We start from the raw sequence: 22,130 nt of genomic DNA, 5'->3' as shown, positions 1-22,130 counted from the left end.
GGATGTTTGCTCTTTTTTTTTTTTTTTCTAACTGGAATAGAGAAGAATCTAGGGCATGGGTCCTTCCAAGTTTCTCAATCTTTCCCTCCCACGTACTCCTTTGCTTTCTTGTCCGCTGAGGCTATAGGCTCTATGGTACCTTTTGTGAGGTTTGTTTCCAATGACTGACCTTGGTCACATATGAAAGCATCCCCAAAACTACGCGCCATGAAAAGTCAAAAAATATCCAAAGGCCAACATTTGTGATGATTTATTGTTAGAATTTAAAGTCATCTGGAACATCTTTTGAATGTATTATTTGCTCAGTGCTTGGATTCATTTGCACAAAATAAACAGAAGAAATTTTGATTTATAATATAAAACAAAACCAGAATTAATTGCTCATTGTCAACTATTTGGTTTCTACCGTATTTATGCTCAACTACCCTATCCTTATTTTGTATGTGTCTTTAAGAGCTATTTTCTGATTATAAATATACTCTTTGAATCTTATTAGTTTATGCAACAGCTAAAGCAACACTAGAGTGATCACTGGCAGCTTTAGACTTTTTTAATACAGGTGCTGGTTGGGGGAGTGTGGCAGTCTAGTGGGAACTGAGCGCTGGAGCATTTGTGTGGAAGCTACACTGGTAAAGTAACAGGAGATTACAGGGGTGGTGATGGTGGCTTAGGTCCTCCTCCCTTCAAGCCATTTGTTGGCACTGCCACTGAAAGTAATATTGTGTTTAAACTTTCTCCATCTCTTTCGTTGGCAGCTCCTCCTCCGCCAGTCCCTTCGCTGTTATTCTTTAAAGCAGTGGTTCTCAAAGTTTATTAATAGTATGCATCAGAATCACCTGGAGGTCTTGTTAAAACAGATTTCTGGGCCTGCACCTGGAGTTTCTGATGTCGCAGGTCCACAGTGAGGCCTGAGAGTTTGCGCTTTCCAGCAAGTTCCCAGACGCTGCTGCCGCTGCTGTTCTCCAGACAACACTCAGACCTGCTGCCCTGAAGTTCTACACTTGGGACACAGTGAGGCTAGGAGATGCCCAGGACACAGTGAGGCTAGGAGCCAAGACAGCAAAACTGCTTTGCATGAGGCAACAAAAAGAATACATTTTTGCTCTTGAGAAAGAGGAAATGAGGAGGAGAGAGAAGGAGGAAGAGAAGTGGAGTGAGCAGGATGGCCTGAGGCCGAGGGGTCAGATAAAGAGCAAGGCAGTCATTGAAACAGACCTGGCAAAGGGGTCCTTGGAGAGCTTTAAAAATCCCTTCTTCATATCTGGACAAGTCTTAAAGTACTCCAATTTTACTCATTTCCTTGTAAAGTGTGTTTGTGTGTGTGAGAGAGAGAGAGAGACAGACAGACAGAATATGCACATGCTTGTGTGAGGAAATTAAGACAGATGCGATTTGGCTGCAGGTTGGTGTGATTCAGAGCAGAGGCAGCACATGTGAGATGTCGAAGTGAGCAGCAGCCTGAAGCAGCACAGGCTTGTAGCCAGAGGTGATCTATAGCACATTAGTCCCTACAATTCTGTCCTCCCCGCAGTGGAATGTACGGTTATCTTGGAAAGAGATTTGGGCATAAAACAGAGGTTTGAATCTGTCATATTTCATTCTCTGGCGGCCAGAGAGGCCCCAACTAACATCCGGATTCCTTTTCCTTACGGTCCTAATCCACTTTGTATTTATTCTTAAGTCTTTACTTCTGGTAAGCAGAGTACTACACACTTCTTCAAATCACAATCTGAGAGGCTCCTGTGTGTCCTCTCCTCATGGATTTTTTGGTGTTATATGGAGGTAACAGTTCTCGCTGAAGGTTATTTTTATCCTGACCTTCAAGTGAAGTTTGGATATTCTGAAGACCCTGAGGAGGGGGGAAGCCACTTTAACCACCCGTTATCTGAGGAAGAGCAGAAGGACAATGCTTTCCCAGTTCCATCCTGACTGTGCGGAACCAGACAGTAGTTGTGCGGCCCCACGAACATCATGCCTACAACTTCCTGTCATGACTTCTGAGGAATTCAGAGATTTAGGGGTTTACACCTTCTCTACCACAAATTCGTCTTCTTATCCTCTTTATCCATCAGTCTGTGAGCATGTGAAGGGAAGGAACAAACATCTACCTTGGGATTTAAGGTGTATAGTCCTATTTCCTCCCCCTGTTCGTGGTTGCTAGCATGTGGTGTCCATGCTGATGCATCAATGAATTTAGTTGTCGTTTCCAGCCTTGACTAGTTCAGAATGTTTTTAAGCCTCAGAAAAAGAAACAGCCAGTTAAAGGATTTTGTTTGAAGCTAATGATATACTTCAATATGGTGCTAATTAGAGGTATGGAGAGGTTTGTTTCTTAACACCTTGTTCAACTAGTTGACATTGGCTTGTGAAAAGTTGAAAAGATTAAACATGGGAGACCTTTGATGGTGGTGATGGTGGTAGTGGTGGTGGATCAGTCCAATCTTGTCTTCAGGAATCCTACATACAGTCTGGTGACTCCACAGAGATTAATTCAACTACTGATGTGGTTTCATACACTGAATTCCTGCTCAGGGTGGAAAGTCTTTTTCAAGCACCAAAAACTTATGTCAAAGATGGAGACTTGGCAAGATCTACAAAATCGAGAATGCCTCATGAGCGCTCCTGGCAGGTCCTACCCTTCCCCTTCCTTGCTGATTTTCATACTGCTTCTCCCCACTCTCCAAGAGTACCTTTTTGGCATGTTTATGACTGTTCTCTACCCACAAAAGGGCAGACATGTGAGCACTGAGCTCCAAAGTTACTGCCAGTTGGTGCAGCGCTAGGCATCGTACCAACATGAACAGAATCCCAATCTGGGCTCTTCCCAGAGGGTGTGCAATCTTCATTCATCAGACAATAAACAATAGGGAACAAGGATGATAGCCACTGGAGTTGCAAAGCAGGTGCCTGAGGGGCTTGTTTTTGTTATTTATACTCTTTGGCAGGCGCTTATGGCTCCTTTATTCAGACATGGTAGACTGAAACAAAAAGAGGTTTTTGGAAGAAGCAAGTGTTTTCTTTTGAAACAGAGTCTTGCTCTGTCGCCTTGGGTATAGTTCAGTGGCGTCACTGTAGCTCTCTGCAACCTCAAACTCCTATGCTTAAGTGATCCTCCTTTTTCAGCCTCCCAGGTAGCTGGGACTACAGTTGCGTGCCACTGCACCTGGCTAATTTTTCTTTTTTAGTAGAGACGGGGTCTTACTCTTGCTCAGGCTGGTCTCAAACTCCTGCAACTCAAAACTCCTCAAACATCCTCAAGCAATTCTCCTGCCTTGGCCTCCCAGAGTGCTAGGATTACAGATGTGAGCCACCATACCCAGCCAAGAAATAGTTCTTTAAAAATACTGATGACTGAAAGCATTTCTACTAATTTTGCAAACTTGCTAAAAAGAATAAATTATTGGAAGAGTCTTGGTAGCTTACAGGATTGGAAGAAGAACCAAACAACCGAGCATGGGAAGGACAGGAAATAGATGCTCTGTCTTTATTCATGTTTTCAAATTCCTGGATGAAAGAATTTGATTGGGTCAGACAGGATGTTTTTGTCTCTACTTTGGTTATAACCATCCATACTGCAAGGAGACAGGACAGGGAGCACAGCTGCTGTGGTTGGGAGAATCTTGGCCAGGTGGGCAGCCTCCCTGCAATGTGTATGTACTATATTGGTCAAATATAATTTTAATCAATCAAGATGGTGGCCATTCAATGAAATGTGCCTAAACTTTTATTTTTGCCAGTTATTATTTTGCTTGAAATATGAATCATCTGTTACCTAACTAGAAGAACATCTAGAGGAGCCTCTTCTAGTCAAGAGCAGTAGTTCTCAAACTGTGGTCTCCAGGCAATCAGCATGGATATTATTGAGAACTTGTTGAAAATGCAAATTCTTTTTCCCACTCCAGATCTAGTGAATCAAAAACTCAGGAGGAGATCCAGGAATTGTGTTTTAGCAAACACTCCAGATGATACTGATACGTGCAGAAAATTCAGTGTGCACATGAATCACCTGGGGATGTTGTTAAAATGCATATTTTCATTTAGTAGGGCTGGCGTAAGCCTGAGATTCTGCATTTCTAGTAAACTTTCAGGCGATCCCATTGCCGGTGATGCAGCAGCAAACTTTGAGTGGCAACACCAGAGATATTGAAGGAGGGAACTTGTATTACTACTTCAAACTGCTGAAATTCCATAGACAAAAGGACAATAAAAACCATAAAGCCCTGTATGAATACATTATTATTATTATTATTATTGCTATTGGATGACGATAGTTTGCATAAATCCCTTTAGAAGGTTGTATATTTGGGGGGCGGGTAGGGGAACACTTATCTACAACTGACAGGTATGAAACAGGAAACAGGATTGGTTATAAAGTTTATGTAGCAAGTCACATTTAAGTCAAGTATATAAATGTTCCATCCTGTCTTAATCTCTACACGTAACAGCATGTAACAAGAGTGGAGTCTATGTCTCTAGCGATCCTTTATTTTGTCTTGTTAATTACAGAAATATTATGTCCCACATCATTTAAAATAACTGAAAGGTTAATGCTAATAAAGTCGTCATGCTGTGACGTAAAAGAAGGGAGAACCTGGCCAGATGTTACTTATAACTTGTTGGGTCTTTCTTGGCCCGGATTAATCATATCTAGTGTTTTCAGTCTCTGGCTGTTTGGTGAATAATAATAAAAGCTTTAGATAATCTGATCTAATTTCCAGCAGTTTGCTATTAGCGAATCTCAAATCTGATTACTTTTACTTGGCAGTGGCTTAATGGGGTTGGGGAAAGATTGTCTAACTGGGTTTATGAACCTTCCTAGTTAGGGTTCTCTTAGACTATGTTCACTAATATTTTCAATTATATTGCTTTCATGAGTTTTTCTTTCCAAAGTTTACCAATGCTTTCATTTCACCCAATGAATTAAAAGACACTTAAGGAGACCTCCCCTATACCAAAATCTCCCAAGAGATTAGGTCAACATAAATGTACATAAAAATTTAGTCATTACAACTAAAATTAAAACAAGAATTAAGACTTATCAGTAGAGTAATTTCTATTGTATTCCCTGAAGAGATTAAATAAGCATGAGACTAAAGACAAACCAGGAAATTATTTAATCTTTCAAAAATACTCATAAGCTTTAGTAAGAAAGAGAATTAAATCATTGGTTATTGAGGAGTTCCCCCTTCTCATAGAGTCCTTGTTTTTTGTCAAGAAATAAAGAGCAGAGATATATAGGCATTTTTCTGAAGAAAGAAATGTTGATATTATGACATCCAGGAAATTGTTTCTGACACATGCCTACATTAACATTTCTATAAATAATCTTAATGGCCAATTATACGCAGTTAAATGGTAAATCATGACTAGGATAATAGCATGAGGGGAACTAATGGCTATTTCAGACTTGAACTTGTGGTATAGTTGCATCTTGGTCAAGTTCCAAATACCAATGTCTGATCTCTCAGCTTACAGTTTTTGAACCTCTGTTCCCTTTTTATTGAGAGGCTTTCTGGGAAAGTAGCTTCCTTAACTTAGAAGTGGCTGACTAAAAGCAAGAGGATATGTTTTTCATAAATTTTTTTCATTGAGGTATATTTGACATTTAAAGATCTTATATATTTAAGGTATACAATTTGATGATTTTATATAACATACATTGTAATCACGACAAACTAACATATCAATCACTTCAGATAGTTAGAACTTTAAAAAAAAGTCTTGTGTGACAAGAGCAGTTAAGATCTCCCCTCTTAGCAAGTTTCAAGTATATGATAAATTGTTGTTAATTATATTCACATTGTGTTGTGGTGCATTAGATCTCTAGAACTTATTCATCTTGTATAACTGAAACTTTGCACTCCTTGACCAACATCTTCCCCTTCCCACCTCTCCTTGGCACCTAGTAACCAACATTCTACTTTCTATCCTTATGACTTCAATGATTTTAGATTCTATAGGTAAGTGAGATCATGCAGTATTTGTCTTTCTGCATGTGGCTTACTACACTTAGCATAATGTCCTCCAGATTCATTTATATTATCACAAATGGTAGAGTATCCATCTTTTTTAAGGCTGAATAATATTCCATTGTGTATACACACACTGGAATACACACACACACTATCTTCATTTATCCTTTATTCATTTATCCATCAATTGACACGTAGATTGCTTCTGTATTTTGACTATTGTGAATAAAGCTGAAATGAACATCAGAATGAAGATCTCTTTGAGATTCTGATTTCATTTCCTTTAGATCTATACCCAGAAGTGGGATTGCTAGATCATATGGTAGTTCTATTTTTACTTTTTGAGGAACCACCATGCTGTTTTCCATAATGGTTGTACCAATTTACATTCCCATCAACAGTGTATAAGAAAGATGTCCTTTTCCTCCACATCCTCTCCAACACTTGTTGTCTTTGGTCTTTCTGATTATAGCCATTCTAATAGATATAAGGCTATCACTCATTGTGATTTTGATTTTCACTTTCCTGATTATCAGTGATGTTGAACACCTTTTTGTATACATGTTTACCATTTGTCTTCTTTTGAGAAATGTCTATTTAGGACTTGTACCCATTTTTGAAACAGGTTATTTTTTTGCTATTGAGTTGCATGAGTTCCTTATATATTTTAGATATTAACCCCTTATCAGGTAGAGGGTTTACAATTATTTTCTTCCATTCTGTAGGTTGCGTTTTTACTTTGTTGATTGTTTCCTTAGCTGTGAAGAAGATTTTAAATGTGATGTCATCTCACTTGTCTATTTTTGCTTTTGTTACCTGTGCTTTTGGTGTCACATGTAAAAAAAAAAACATTGATCAGACCAATATCAAGTGCATTTCTCCTAGTAGTTTTATAGTTTCAGATCTTACATTTAAGTCTCTAATCCATTTTGAGTTGAGTTTTGCATGTGTTGTGAGATAAGAGTCTAATTTCTTCTTTCTGTATGTGACTATCCAGTTGTCCCCATTCCATTTATTGAAGAGACTATTCTTTTCCCATTTTGTATTCATAGCAGCCTTATCGAAGATCAGTTGACTGGAGACATGAGAATTTATTTCTGGGCTTTCTACTCTGTTCCATTGGTCTATATGTCTTTTTTTTTTAATGCAGGTAACATACTGTAGCTTTGTAAAATAATTTTGCAACCAAACTCAGGCTTGGCTGCTTGCCACTAGAAAAGCCAAACTTTAGGGACAAGGGGTTGGTGGAAGAAAAAGAGGCTTATTCAAGAGTTAGCATCCCGAGGAGATGGCGCACTCATATCACAAAGGCCATCTCAAAGTCCTCCAGGCTTTCATCGGGGAAGGTGGCTTGGGAGGGACTGGCTATGTGCAGGTCAGCATGTCTAGTTCCAATGGTTATCTTGAGTAATGCGCCATCTGTCAGCTAGACCACAACAGAGTTGAAGGTTAACTGCTCAGCATTTTCCTCCAGGGGGTGCCCCCCCAATCTTGGTTTTATACTTAACTGCTCAAGGCCAGTTCCTGGATTTCTTAGGCAAGAACACAAGTAGGCATTGTAAAAGAAAGCATTATTAGTTAGCTTTAAGATGGAGTGATTGTTAATGTTACTATTTGAAATCAGGAAGTGTGATGTCTCTAGCTTTGTTGCTTTTGCTCAAGATTGTTTTGGCTATTCAGGTTCTTTTGTGGTTCCATATGAAGTTTAGGATTTTTTTTCTATTTCTGTAAAGAATGCTATTAGGACTTTGATAGGAATTGCATTGAATCTATGAATCACTTCAGGTAATATGGAAATTCTAATTATGTTAATCATGCTCAAGATTGTTTTGGCTATTCAGGTTCTTTTGTGGTTCCATATGAAGTTTAGGATTTTTTTTCTGTTTCTGTAAAGAATGCTATTAGGACTTCGATAGGAATTGCATTGAATCTATGAATCACTTCAGGTAATATGGAAATTCTAATTATGTTAATCATTCCAATCCCTGAACACAGGATGTTTTTCCATTTGTCTGTCTCCTTTAATTTCTTTTATCAATATCTTATAATTTTCAGTGTACAAACCTTTCACCTTTTTGTTTATTCCTTTTATTCTTTTTGCTGCTATTGTGAGCAGGATTGATGCTTATACATTTTTTTAATTTTCTTTTTAGACAGTTCATAGTTGTGAATAGAAATACAACTGATGTTTGTATGTTGATTTTGTATCCTGCAACTTTACTGAGTTCATTTATTAGTTCTAATAGTATTTTTTTGTTGTTGTTGAGTCTTTAAAGTTTTCTGTGTATATGACTGCATCATCTGCAAAGAGACAATTTTACTTCTTTTCCACTTTGAATGCCTTTTATTCTGTTACCGGTAGAACTTGCACTTGGTCTCCTCTCTTTCTGAAACACTTTCCCTCCCATGTTATTTCAACTTCCCTTTTGCCTGAATGAATTCTCATCTTTGTGTAAGTATTGGCTTAAACTTTAACTCCTCACCATTTCCCACCTCACACACAACCATGTTGAGTCCTTTCTACATGATAGTTTGATCTCCTTAGTAAATAAATAAAACTTCCCAATGGAATAAATAGTTTTATTCTCAGAGTTGTAATATATCAATAAAAACAGAATTAGATGAGTAGATATTAATGCCAGGTTCTGCTGCTAGGCACTAGGGTACATGTGTAAAAAGATGGTTTATAAAATGATTGTTTATTAGACTTCGAATTGTCTTTTTATGCGTGTACCCTAGTTCAAAGTCTAATAAACAATTCTGTTTGCTAATACTCCCAAAATTAAAAAAAAAAATTATGAGGGAGGGTTTATAATTTTAATCCTCCATTTCTGAAATGTACTAAGAAAAGATAGCCTCTTCATTTTCTGTTACTACTCTCATATTATTCCTGAGCCCTTTTATCTGTGAATAGCTGGGCTCAAAGTATGGGTGTACATGTGTTTTATATAAATTGGCCATTTGAATATAATTTATTCTCTGCTAGTTAAAAAGAAGCTCTTTTGTTTTAAAATAGTTTTATTTGGGGAAATCTTCAACCTTATACAGTCCTTGCTCTGCCCCTTCTGTTCCCTGATATGGCCTCTAGGTGTATCAGGGTAGGTAAGACTTGAGGTTGGCTGGAGACGGAAATTTTAGGTATGTTTGCAGGTGTCCCTTGATTGTCCTCTAAATTACTTTCACTGTCTTGTTGAGAGAGATCACCCTACTTATCTTTGGCATTGGCCTCTTTCTCACTATTCCTACGGTGCTCGGTCCCAGCTGGTCTTTGTGCCTGTGGTGTCATCTGCTGCTATTGATTGTGAACTCTGTCCTCGCTTCTGCCTTAAAATCCCAGCCCTCGAAAGTATCCATTTCCTGATTCCATGACTCTTTTTGGTAGCAGGCTTTTTGCTTGAGTGGGAATATATATTTTTAAAAACATAGACTTCCTTTATACCACATGCAATCTGGGAGAGATTTTTCTCCCATCCAGGTACTAACCAGGCCTGACCCTGCTTAGCTTGAGGAGATCAGATGAGATCAGGTGCGTTCAGGGTAGTATGGTTGTAGACATGGGAGAGATTTCTCTAGACTAAAGAATTACTGTTCTCTATAAGAGTACATTTGGCTAATAGTTCCCTATGGGAATATACTTCAGAGTATAGCTGAACTTTGAGTTGGGAAACCTGAGAAAATTACCATCTTTGGAAAGACTGTAATTAGTAGGCAATCTTACATCCACCGATTGTTTCAAACAATTGCTTAATTTTAAGCCCAATGTGAGTCTCTTGTGAGATAGGAGTTTTGGGTTGAGTTTAGATAACAGCCTCCTTACATGTGTGGTTTTGCTGGTGGTTTACTGTCTACAGAACATAGATTTCCATCTAGAAGGAGAACATTAGCCTTGAGTTAGAGGATCAGGCAGACTGAGAGGAGGGAGGAACAAAAGAGAGAGGGTCAGATAGCCAGACGCTAGTTTAAAGGGTTCTTACTTTGCATTACTCATCCCCTAAATCCCAGCATTAGGCAATTTCTATTGTTTTCTGTTTTAGACAGTGATGGTCTCTATAACTTTAATATATATGTAGTAATTCTTTGTAGTCTCTCAGATATATCCAAATAAAAGGTTTTACTCAACTTGCAGAAGTTTTAGAAAAGTTCTTGTATACTTTTCCTAACATGTGGGTCAAGAACAGGGGATCTCAATTTGAAGTATTTTGTTGATGGCAAGGAACCCCCAAACAATCTGAATGTTTTGTCTATCATTTAAATGCATTTGATTCAGTAAAAACAATTCATATCTACACTCTTGTCAGGCAGGGACCAAAGCTGCAGGTGGCAGATAAAGGCCAGGAGGGCAGTTCCTAGGGGCAGAGAAGGGGGATGGGAAGGGACTGCAGGAAAATGCAGCTGACAACCGCAAAGAGCAGGAACTTGAGGTTTTGAGCACACACACCTGTGGAGCTGCAGCTTTGTTATAAGAACACCTGTCAGTCATGTGTATCAGTCATCTAGTAACATCCCACACCTGCATAAGCCCTTCCCCGGACCAGGACAATAAAAGAAAACCACCTGAGAGTCCTTAACGTCTTTTTCCACTCATGGAGACTGACCCGTTCCTCTCTGAAATGTACTCTTGCTTGATATAGCTCCCTTCTTTTCTGCAATAAAAACTATTTCTGTGGACTTGCTTCCTGTCTGTGGTCACTCTGTCACACCGGGCCTGCTTCTGAGCTTTCTAAGCAATGAGCCAAAGAACCAGGACAGCAGTCCCTCTCAGAGGCCAGACCTGACACTCTGGCAGATAAAATCATGTGTAATATATAAATCCCTGGAAAGTATTTGATCTTTAGAGGTTCTGAAGAGTTCTTGTTCATTGCAGTTATAAATCTGTGATTTATCCATTTAACTTTGAGACCTAGGGAAAGCCTTTGAGATGTCTTCTAGAAGCGGCATTGACTATTTCGATGGTGGGAGAGAGCATGTAAATGTTGTGGATCTGTCAGGTTTTAGTCTTAAAATGTTGGTTCTTGGTGCGCTTATGGCCAAAGAATGACCAGACACTCCAAAGTAAGGCAAGCATGAAAATGAGGTTAATTGAGGAGAGAAAGATAGGATTATAGGGCAAAAGCAAGATATAGGTTTACAGGGCATGGTACATATGCTGCAGATGATGACCAGACCCATTGTCACAGCAGGGCAAGCAAAAGGAAGGGCAAAGAGAGAGGTTGGCTATGGTCTGATGATTTTATAGTGCCTGGATAGGGACCTCCCTTGTGGTTCAGAGGTCACCATGGAACCATTTTGATTGGACAGTTGGGAGTCACATGACCTGAGTTTCAACTACAAATGCAGGTTGTTCTAGGTCAATTTCCCAACTCTGTGGTACCTATGCTACTTGGCCTGTGGGCTGGAGGGTCCTCTGTATTCTTTTGCAGCTGGTGCACCAAATTCTGATTGGCAGATTCATAGGATATTCTCTCCTCCCCCAGGTATGGAGAATTAGGGTGGGGCAGGACCAAGACGGCGGCAACAGCACCCACTTTCCTCCCTAGGAGACCCAGAATCCCTCACTATCTACCTAACAGATCTATAGGTTGATGCTTGGTCTTCTGGGAGACAGAGTAACAGCGGCAGTCACCACTCTCCCTCAGTAACTGCATCTCACTCTACCATAACACCTTCCTGAGGGGCACTGGAACAAGAGCATAACTCGGGGGATATTTCAGATGAGGAAATTCACCCATGGAAAGCTCACTGATTCTTCCTGGCTTGGCAAAGTTGAGAAGTTACACTGATGTGACCTTGATTATCTGCTTTTTTTTTTTCTTTTTATTGTTGCTCCTTTGTTATTCTCTCTGCAGTCCCTCTCCTGTGAAATAAAATCCTACCATCTTGGCACCCACTACTTCTTGGATGCTTTTTGAAAAACAGAAGCCTTGCTCCGAGGGACATTAGTGTCTGACATCACCCTCACTGGTAAGCCTGTCCTTCGCCCCTTTAAATCTTACCTTCCCTTGGTTGGTTAAATACATTCTACACATATGATGCAATAAACACAGAATTTGTTAATGTCTGTACCTTGTTAGATCTCTGCAGTCATTCAGGATACTGCAAATAATAAGGTCTTTAAACTCAGAGGGCTAGTGATGCAATAAATCCAAAGTGCATTTCCTTGTACTTCATTCAGACAGAAATAAGTGGAGGTGTGTGGCCAGTGATGTTTTTCTGCCTTATGTGATGCAGTCATTTGAGGTGAATATCGTTCTCACTATAAATATGTGCACTCTCTTTGAGTGTATGAGAAGACATAAATAATTTCTAGACAGATAGGATGCTGTTTCAGCTTTTATTCCCACAGCTAATCTATTGTTTTAAAACAAAGAGAGGATTAGCAGGACTATTTTGAAAGATATTTTCACAAACATTGCTCTTGGGAGTGTAAATAATAGCAAAATTTATGGGGGACAATTCAGCAATATATTTTAAGGCTTAAAAGGCTCGTACTCTTTGAACTTTATAATTTTACTCTTTTGAATTTTCTCTAAAGAAGAAAAAAATCACAAATATGCAGGAAGATTTATATTCTAGGAATTTTTATTGCAGAGTTAATAATAGTGAAAAATAAGATCCCCTCCATGTATTTGACAATGGAGAATAATTAAATAAATTACGAAAAATATATATGATGGAATCAATATATGCATATAAAGTTATATTTATATATAAAAAGCTAAAAGAAATAACTCACTCCTAATAATAGTTACTTCTTGGTAGTGTGTGGGAAAATTTTATTTTCTTCATATTTTTTCTTTGTTTTACCTTGAGTATATATTCCTTTTTTAATGAGAAAATGTCACAAAAATTAAAATAAAGATCTTTGTTCTGATTATTCTTAACCAGAATAATCAACTATATTATTAACTTGAATTTTTTCAGGGATTGTTCATCTTTTTGTTTATCTAAAAGTTATTTTATTTTTTTCTTTATCCATTCCTGAAGCCCAGCTTCTGTTGATTTCACTATTTATTAGTCCTGTGATTCAAAGGGAATGAATAGGGAGATGAGAAAGCAGACTCAGACTCACAGGACCTTCTTATGGGCTGGATTTGAATATAGCTTTTATTAATAAGAGATAGGAGAAAGTCTTTTAGTTCATAGAATAAATTATTTTTTAAATAACTTGCCTTCATAGAGATTGTTGAAGTGCTGAGATTACATGAGCATTGGCAGCAAGTCTTCTGAGTGATTTCTGATTCTTTGTCTTTTTTAAGAAGGGGATTCAGGAGCAGAATTTCTGTGGGCATAAAATCAACATGGCTTCCTTCTGGGTGAGCGTTGCTATGGGAGAGTTTCTTCCCTAGGAGATCCTGGAGGGAAGAGCTGTTGACCTGACACAAAGAACTCAGACTCTTATTTTTTTATCCTTAGCTTCTTGTCTCTGTCCTAATCTCTTCTAAAAGTTTCTCAGCCACATATTTGATATGCTTGAGTACTTAGCACATTTCGGCTATAGAGTACTGAGCAAGAAATTAAAACTGTGTGTTCCATGTAATGGTAAGGATGTGGGTTGGAAAATTAAATCCATATGATTGATAAAAAGAATAATGCTCCTTCCTTATACATGTGTGTTTTCTCTGGTAGGAACTTAGACATTTCTGTTTTTACCATCTTAGTGTTTCAACAGCATGGGCCTTTTAAGTGTTTTGTTATTGGCTTGGAACAATAGAAAATGCAAAATAAGGAAGGACTCAGGGGCACATACATCCCAGTCTTGGCTTTTTGTCTTTTTAAATGTCTGATAGTTAAAAAGTTTTCTTTTAATGGTCTTTGTGAAGGCTGAAATGAGTTGGTTTGTGTCCAGCTGATTAGCTCAAGAGAAGTTGTTCTTAATTGCTGTAGTGCTTGAAGCCCCAAATTATTTTATTCAAGTTGGAGAGTTCGAAAGTAGTTTTGTAACTGTTGTCTCCTTCCTTGCCACTCTGTTCAATTATGACTGCATCCATCTTATGCTGGATGAATAAGCTTCTCAGCCCTTCGTAAGGAAATGAAATTATTCTAGGAAAGGCACTCTGGTCCATTAAGATCCATTCAGGTATCGTGTCTTAAAACTTCATCAGCCACGACACCAGATCCACAATGAGACACAGATACATTCAGGGCAGGCATAGAATGACCATGTTGCTGAGATACATTTTAGAAAGCATTTAGATTGCTTAATATTGGGTACTCTGTGTTGAGATGATTTGCAAGAGATCTATGGAATGTGGGTACTTTCTACTATATCCACTGAGGAACTTTAATGTTTTGTTTTTTTCTGATTATAAAAGTAAATGATGGGCCGGGCGCGGTGGCTCACGCCTATAATCCTAGCACTCTGGAAGGCCAAGGTGGGCGGATCGTTTGAGCTCAGGAGTTCGAGACCAGCCTGAGCAAGAGCGAGACTCTGTCTCTACTAACAGTAGAAAGAAATTATATGGACAGTTAAAAATATATGTAGAAAAATTAGCCGGGCATGGTGGCGCATGCCTATAGTCCCAGCTACTCGGGAGGCTGAGGCAGGAGGATCGCTTGAGCCCAGGAGTTTGAGGTTGCTGGGAGCTAGGCTGACGCCACGGCCCTCTAGCCCGGGCAAGAGAGCGAGACTCTGACTCACAAAAAAAAAAAAAAAAAAAGTAAATGATGCTCATTGTAGAAAATTTGGAAAATTCATACATGTTTAAAAAAAATTAGAATTACCTTCAGTCTCCAAATATGGAGGTAATTACCATTGGCATTCTGTTATATTTTTTCTAGTCTTTTTTCCTCTGCATATTTATATATTTAGCCTAGTTGAGATCCTTAAATATTTCATTTTGTTTTTTCCACAAATGTTATGTCATGATTATTTCTCTTAGCATTAGAAGTTCCTCAGAAATGTGTTTAGGACTTATAATATTTAATTAAAGAATTTCAAAAATCCCCTGTTTTTAGACATTAGGTTGTTTGCAGTTGTTAATTATTATAAATAATGATGCATTGAACATCTTATGCATACATTTTTGCCCATACACAACTAATTCTTTAGGACAGATTCTCAGTAATGGGATTTCTGGGTCAAATAATATGTTTTTAAAAGTTTTAAAAGTTTTAAATTCATACTGTCTCAGTCATTTTTAAAATCAAATTTATAAAAAATCAGATTTATTTTCTGGGAAATGATAAGGCTGAAAGTGGAGAGATTGTAGAGCCTTATAACATAAGAATTTAAATTTCATTCTGAGCTCCTGATTAGCCGTAATGGTTCAGACTCTTGACAATGTCACTTCAACTCTTCATGCCTTAATTTTCTCATTTTGTGGAATAGTTAAATAATACCACTTTTTTTCTTGTTGCCTTTTTAGAAAATTTTAAAGTGGGCTGATTGACAAGAGTTTTTCAAGTACTTTGAAAATTAATGTTAAAAGTACTGTGAAAGAATAAGTAATGCCAATCGGGTTGTTTACTTTGTGTTAGTGAACCAAAATCAGATGTTTGGACCTCCAGTTGTTAGAGGTTTGGCTGGGAAAGCCGGAGACAATGAGACTGGCCAAGCAGCATTTACTGTTCAGTATGATTTCAAAGGTATGCTAAGAGAAAGAAAGTCAGCCAAGAATTTATGACTCGGTCAGAGGCAAAGTTGAGAGCTATCACCTGCTTCAAGGAGGACAGCTTTGGATGAGTTCATATATATGCATGGCACACCGCTGCAGTCTAACTTTATGACTTTTAATGACTCCAACCACCTAATCACTTGTGAAAGGATGTGCTGGAGTTTGCCTTCACTCAGCTTGACAAGGTGATGGGAGGCATATATCTTCCTTACATGAAAACACTTGTCAGTTGCATCGTATTTGGTAAGACAAGCACCAATGTCACCTTGGGGGGAAAGAAAAGTAACTCAGCTGACATCCAATGCATATGAGTCTCCAATATGCTGCAACATAGCCTAATTTCAAGTGAAATATGCAAATATACCCTATTTTGTCTGTAGTTTTTATTTTCCTGATGCTTTCCCTAAGTGCCACATCTTCTGCTGATGGAAACATTGTGTAACTTCTTCTGAGCTGATGCATATTTAAATATGCAAGGCGAGGAATTCTCAGCCTTTGAGTGGAAGCAACATGGCAAACCAAATGCAAATCTCTCATTCACCTGTTCTTGTTTTGTTTGTTTTTATTTTATTTTTGGACTTAGGCTGCACTTATATAACCAGTTAGCTTTAGTTCAAACTGCTGAATTTTAGATTTTTTGTGGGTAGTCGGGCAGTGGAGTGAGGTCAGGGCTTATTGGGGTTCAGGACTGAGCTACGTGGGCAGTAGAGGAGCATGGACGGATGACTGGGGGCAGTGTGTTAATGGGGAACAGATAAAGGAGATAGATCATAGATTCACATCTCTTTCTTGTTCCTTTCGCTAAACTTTTAAGAAGAATGTTAATGCAAATATGCTTTGTAATCTCCACTGTGGGTTTGTAAATTTATCTGCTTTTGATTTCTAAATGGCTTCTGCATTTGGGCAGTGTACCTAAAGAACTCTAGATATAGATGCATCTAAGAGACAAATGTCATGGATCAGGAGAATTTCCTGAATCAGGACACTGGGGTGGATGGTTTTCAGAGTGGTAGAGTCCTTTTTCCTAGGGAAAGGAAAAGGTGAGTTGAAAATAGGACTTCTGTTGAAAAGGCTTCAGTGCAAACCTGTAAAATAAAAGAAAGCCACTGAGGTATTCTAGTGTGCCTGCATTGTTGATTGCTAGCATGGTTGCATAGTGTCCCATGGAAAACAAAAAAGCACTTTGCTAGCCATGGACGTTTTCCCTAATAGAATGTCCTTGTTATCTAAGGAGATGGGTGGTCTCTTTTTGTGTACCTCAGAGGACCTAATTTGCCACAGTTCAATTTGAGTCTTCCAGGTTATTGTAAACAGATTAAGTCCAACTCCCTATAGCATGCTTTTTGTTTGTTTGCTTTGACTGCATATACAGTTATTACAGATGGTATTCTCTTGCAATAAGCCAGCTTAGCTGTTGCAAATAGAAATGGTCAAAGGTTCCGTTTTATTTCATCTATAGGTTTCCTTCAATTGCTGCCAGCCTCATGTATTTCATCACTTCTGAGTAGCTAGAGTGGATCTTTCTTCAACTGAATTGTGTAGTCGAATTCTGCCGATTTTGGAAGCAAAAATTGCTGAGATTTTTGCTCATATATGTAGAGCAAACAAAGGTTTTGTTTTCAATTTGATATAACTTTGAGTCAATGTCATTGTTTCATGTCACGAAGAAATGAGGCCCGCTGATGTGCTGAGCCAACTTCTTTCCCCACCTGAGAAACAAAAGACCCATTGTCAGAATCTGATTCTTCATCGGCTAAGTATGCACTGCTAATGAAAACAGTTGATGGTTATTTTATATAGTTTTTAGAATGTCAAGAAATAAAGACTCAACTGCCTATAATTGTCCCCATAACAGCCTAAGCTAAACATGCAGTTATGATATATAGTTTCATTTACAGTGCTATGTACTCAGAAAAGGAGAGTTCTTTCATTACTCAGGAAAAAAAATTAAAAAAGCACATCTAGAGTTGCAAGGCCCATTGTGAAAACACTGTCCTAGAAAATGGTAAGCAAAAATTACATTTTTGAATTCATTATAATTTAGCAAGAGGCAAAATGATATCATATTCATATTTGTGACCATTTATAGAAATGTTTTTTTTAAACCACTGATCAGAACACATGAGGGTAAGCTACATAGTTTACCATGTTAATGAAAGCATTGTTCTGGGGGCTAGTAGGCCATATCGAAAATATTCATTTTAAGTTTCAAGCCTTTGTTTCTTCCAAAAACTCAACATTCATGACTATGTTATTATTATTGTTATTATTTTTATTTTATTATTCTTTTCCAAAAGTTGGTGAAAGTTGTATTCCAGTGATATCCAATTATGAGTTTGAGTTAAAGTCAGCATCTTTATTAAGCTGATGAAATACATATTAGGAAACAAACTTTGACTCATCATGCAATTGTCTCTTACAAGATAGGTAGGAAAAATGATTTGCTTTGGAGTTTATTATTGTGTCGCTCCTTCCGCATTTGGTCCATTGGTTACATGATTCCTGCTCTTGCTATTGTTCAGCGGTGGAGGAGGCAAACAAAGGAAACGCACTGAATTGTCATGTGACTGTTTGGGAAAGTCATGAGCAACATTTTCTTCTTGTATGAAACAATAACATTTAAATTTTGTGGTTATGTATCATGAGTGTCTGACAGCAGAAACCATTGTGATTGGCAGGCAGTAGATTAAATTTATGGGTTTTAGGCTTTTTTTTTTTCTTAATAAGAATACCTTGAGAAAGTCCAAGGGAAATGAAAGTCAGTTTTGTCATCTCACAGAGATTTCAAAGGCAGGGGGCTACACCAGGGCTTGAAAGGTCTATATTACACTGCTGCTGTCTAGCCATACTTGACAATGAGACATACTGTATTTGCTCACGGTGCTGGAGTTTATCATGCAAGAAGAGTAATTATATTTGAATTGTGTCAGCCAGCCACCCTAAAATGAAGGAACGTCAACGAATGTTGCTCCAAGGAGAAGGAGATGATTAGTTATAATTATACTCAGTGTCCAAGAAAAATGCTTCATTCCCTCATTCTGTTGCAAAGGGAAAGGGAAAAAAAAAACCCAACAAAAAATTTTCAATACTTTTCAGTATTTTTGAAAACTTTTAAGGTGGTCCTGTGCCATAGAAATTTCAGATAAGCTGTCTGGTGTGACCAGTTAACTATCTGGAGACTTGCTTGGTCTGTGCACAATTTTAGAGTCTTAAGAAATAGATAACATGTAATACATCTTTAGATTTTTCTTCCTCACCATTTATAGATGATCCTCTAACAGGGGAAAGTTAGACAATAGGAAGCAAATTTCTTAATTCACCTAACTGTGGTTTCATCTACATATGTCAAGGGATAAAATATGGCTTTACGGCTACTCATAAATATGGTGATTTGATTTATAATTCTTATCAAACTGTTTGTTTGAGATGATGAAGTGAATACTTTGGAGTATTGTTACTCTGAGGGTGGGTAGGAGGGCAGTGAATGGTTACTTAGCTTTCATTTCCTAAAAATGCACATTTTGCTGTTTATGTGTCTTTGGGACATTTTAGTTGGTTTGTATTGTTGCATATTGTTTCTTATTGTGTAGTTTCCAAAACTAGCTTGGAGTGAGAGTTGTAGGGATATTAATTTGTTGGTCAGCTCTTATAATGGTTAATTTTTATTGCTTTTTATATATAACTTTTTGGGGGTAAAATTCTCAGTTAAGTAATTTTTTATGATGCTGAGATGATCAAATGGTTGATGGACTTGGATTATCCCTCAAATAAGTTATTATTGTTCTTATGGTATGAGAATTAGCTTTATTTATAATTATTAACATTTAGATAGTTTCAGTAATTCCCCAAGACAATCTCATGAAATTAGTGTTATAAAAAATGGCAAGATGAGTAGAGATAGTGGATTTTAAAAGAGACAATGTTCATATATTTGCTGAAAAAACAAATTAGGACTTGCCATTTTTATATATTATTTAATCCAAATTTCTTACCAATAAAGACACAGGTCAATATGTTTTAAATATTGCTTCTGTTATCTACATAATACAGTGTATTGGTTTTATAACTATAATTATACAATCAGTATGTGCCTATTTCCATTGGAAACTGAAATAATGAAGTATTTTCAAAGGTACTACAATGAGAAAAGTCATAGAGAGTCTCTAGTTTCCATTTAACTTCTGGTTGGTTAACTGCACAAAATGGCCTCAACTTGTCTTTAACAAAATAGTTTACTTTTCCCAGAATTCTGCAAACTCTGAATCAGACAGTGTTCATTGTAACTATGTCTGAGCCCTATGAAGTGAACTGGGGACATGACATAGTCTTTATTCAGATCATACCCCTTGTTTTATTTGAGACATCCAAGTCATTGAGATAGAATTTCTTATTTATTTTCCTAAATATATATATTATAACTATCTATCTATATATCTCTCTCTATTTCTTTTTCTTCTCAGCTGCTCAATGCATGTACACATGTAGCAAAGGGATGAAACTGCTGCCTGATATAAGGTGGCATTGGCCATCTTAGTGACAACTGATTTCGTAATTTAGACACCAATGTGCCACGCAAGCACTGTTGCTGCAGTGCAATGTTTGGATAGTCTTTCCTTGTGATTTTTTTGTGTGTGTCTAAATATAATCAGACTCATAAATTAATTTTAGAAATGAAAAATTTCTGTATAAGATTTTTCAGATTTCCAAATTGTGTTTAACTGAAGTTAATATTATAGTTTAGGGATATCACCAATCTATACTTTTTTGCTGTATCTTTTTAAATTCATTTTCTTCCTTTTCAGATGAAGATTATTTGTAGATATGGCTGTATATTGTTTTTTCCTAATGTCAGTAACTATGGCTCCAACATCTTTATTTTTGTTTTTTGTTTTTTTTGTCAAACACACACTCTACAGTCAATCATGGTCCTCATTCATGGCCCACTATGTCACAAGTTTTTCATATTTCATCATTTTTCCACTTGATCCCTAAGGTCCACTCTCGTTCTCTTGCCCTATTGATACCTATTCCAATGAACTTAATGTATTAATATGTTTTCACAATTCTTGCCATAAATATAATATATACAATTATATATATATATATATATAGTTATATATACAGTTGATCCTTGGACAACATGGGTTTGAACTGTGGGGTCCACTTACAAGTGGACTTTTTTCAATTAAAGTTACATGGTATGTTCCTGCCTCTCCCGGCTCCCCTTCCGCCTCCTCCACCTCTTCTGCCTCTGCCACACCTGAGACAGCAGGACCAAACCCGCCTCTTCCTCCTTTTTCTCAGCCTACTCAGTATGAAAACAATGGGGATCAAGATGTTTATGAGGATTTACTTCTACTTAATGAATAATAAATATATCTTCTCTTCATTATGATTTTCTTAATAACATTTTCTTTTCTCTAGCTTACTTTATTGTAAGAATTAAAGTAAGAGTCTTATATGTCTACATGTTACCTATTTTTAGACTCTAAGAAAGACTTATACAGTATATAATACATATAGCATACATAATATGTGTTAATTGACTATGTTATCAATAAGACCTCTGGTCAACATTAGGCTATTACTGTAGTTAAGCTTTGGGGGAGTCTAAAGTTACATGCTGATTTTCTGCTGTGCTAGGGTCATACTCCTACCCCTGCATTATTCAAGGGTCAACCATATTTGTAGACTTTAATTTGTAACCTTATAATTGGCCTTCCATATGTGTGGGTTCCACATCCGTGGTTGGTCTAATCTGTGGGTGCAGATCCATGGATAGGAAGGGCCGTCTATACTATGCCATTTTATATAAGGGACTTGAACATCCTCAGATTATGGTATTTGCAGGAAGTTTTGGAATCAACCCCTGTGGATACAGAGGATTGACTGTATATTTATAGACTTAAATTTAAGTACAGTAGTCCCCTCTTATCCTCAGAGGATATGATGTTCCAAGTCTCCCAGATGCCTGAAACAGCAGATAGTACCAAATTCTATATATATTATGTTTTTTTCTCTATACATACTTACCATGATAAGATTTAATTTATAAATTAGGCACATTAAGTGATCAACAATAACTAAGTACTAAAATAATAAAATGCAATAATTATAACAATAAACCAGCATCACTACTCTTGTGCTTTGGGGCCATTATTGAGTAAAATAAGGGTTACCTGAACACAAGCACGGCAATACTGCAACAGTGGATCTGATAACATTAGGCTACCGAGGGCCTAAAGGATGGGGAGCATCTGCATTGTGCATAGGCTGGACAAAGGAAGGATCCACATCCTGGGTGGGATAGAGCTGGAAGGGGCAAAATTTCATTCCACCACTCAGAATGGCACACAATTTAGAACTTATAAATTGTTTACCTCTGGAATTTTCCACTTAATGTTTTTGGACTGTGGAAAGTGAAACCACAGATGGGGGAGACTACTGTATACACTTGAAAATATATAGTATTGTTTGAGTGTGTTTTAAAATTTATAAAAATGGTATTGTGCTATAAATACCATTTGCTGTCTTACTTTTAAAT

General features: G+C 37.4%; 1 long non-coding RNA gene across 1 annotated transcript in view; it reads left to right on the top strand.

Moving 5' to 3' along the window:
* LOC123637683 overlaps positions 1–22,130 on the top strand; it is a 99,578-nt gene that overhangs the window by 26,193 nt on the left and 51,255 nt on the right. Inside the window, exon 3 of the long non-coding RNA XR_006735021.1 lies at positions 11,819–11,933. This is a non-coding gene — a long non-coding RNA (uncharacterized LOC123637683). The remainder of the gene's footprint in view (positions 1–11,818; positions 11,934–22,130) is intronic.

Source organism: Lemur catta, chromosome 5 (assembly GCF_020740605.2).
Source record: "Lemur catta isolate mLemCat1 chromosome 5, mLemCat1.pri, whole genome shotgun sequence".
NCBI classification, from domain to species: domain Eukaryota; kingdom Metazoa; phylum Chordata; class Mammalia; order Primates; family Lemuridae; genus Lemur; species Lemur catta.
The sequence above is the reverse complement of the archived record's forward strand: the minus strand, read 5'-3'. Positions and strand labels throughout refer to the sequence as shown.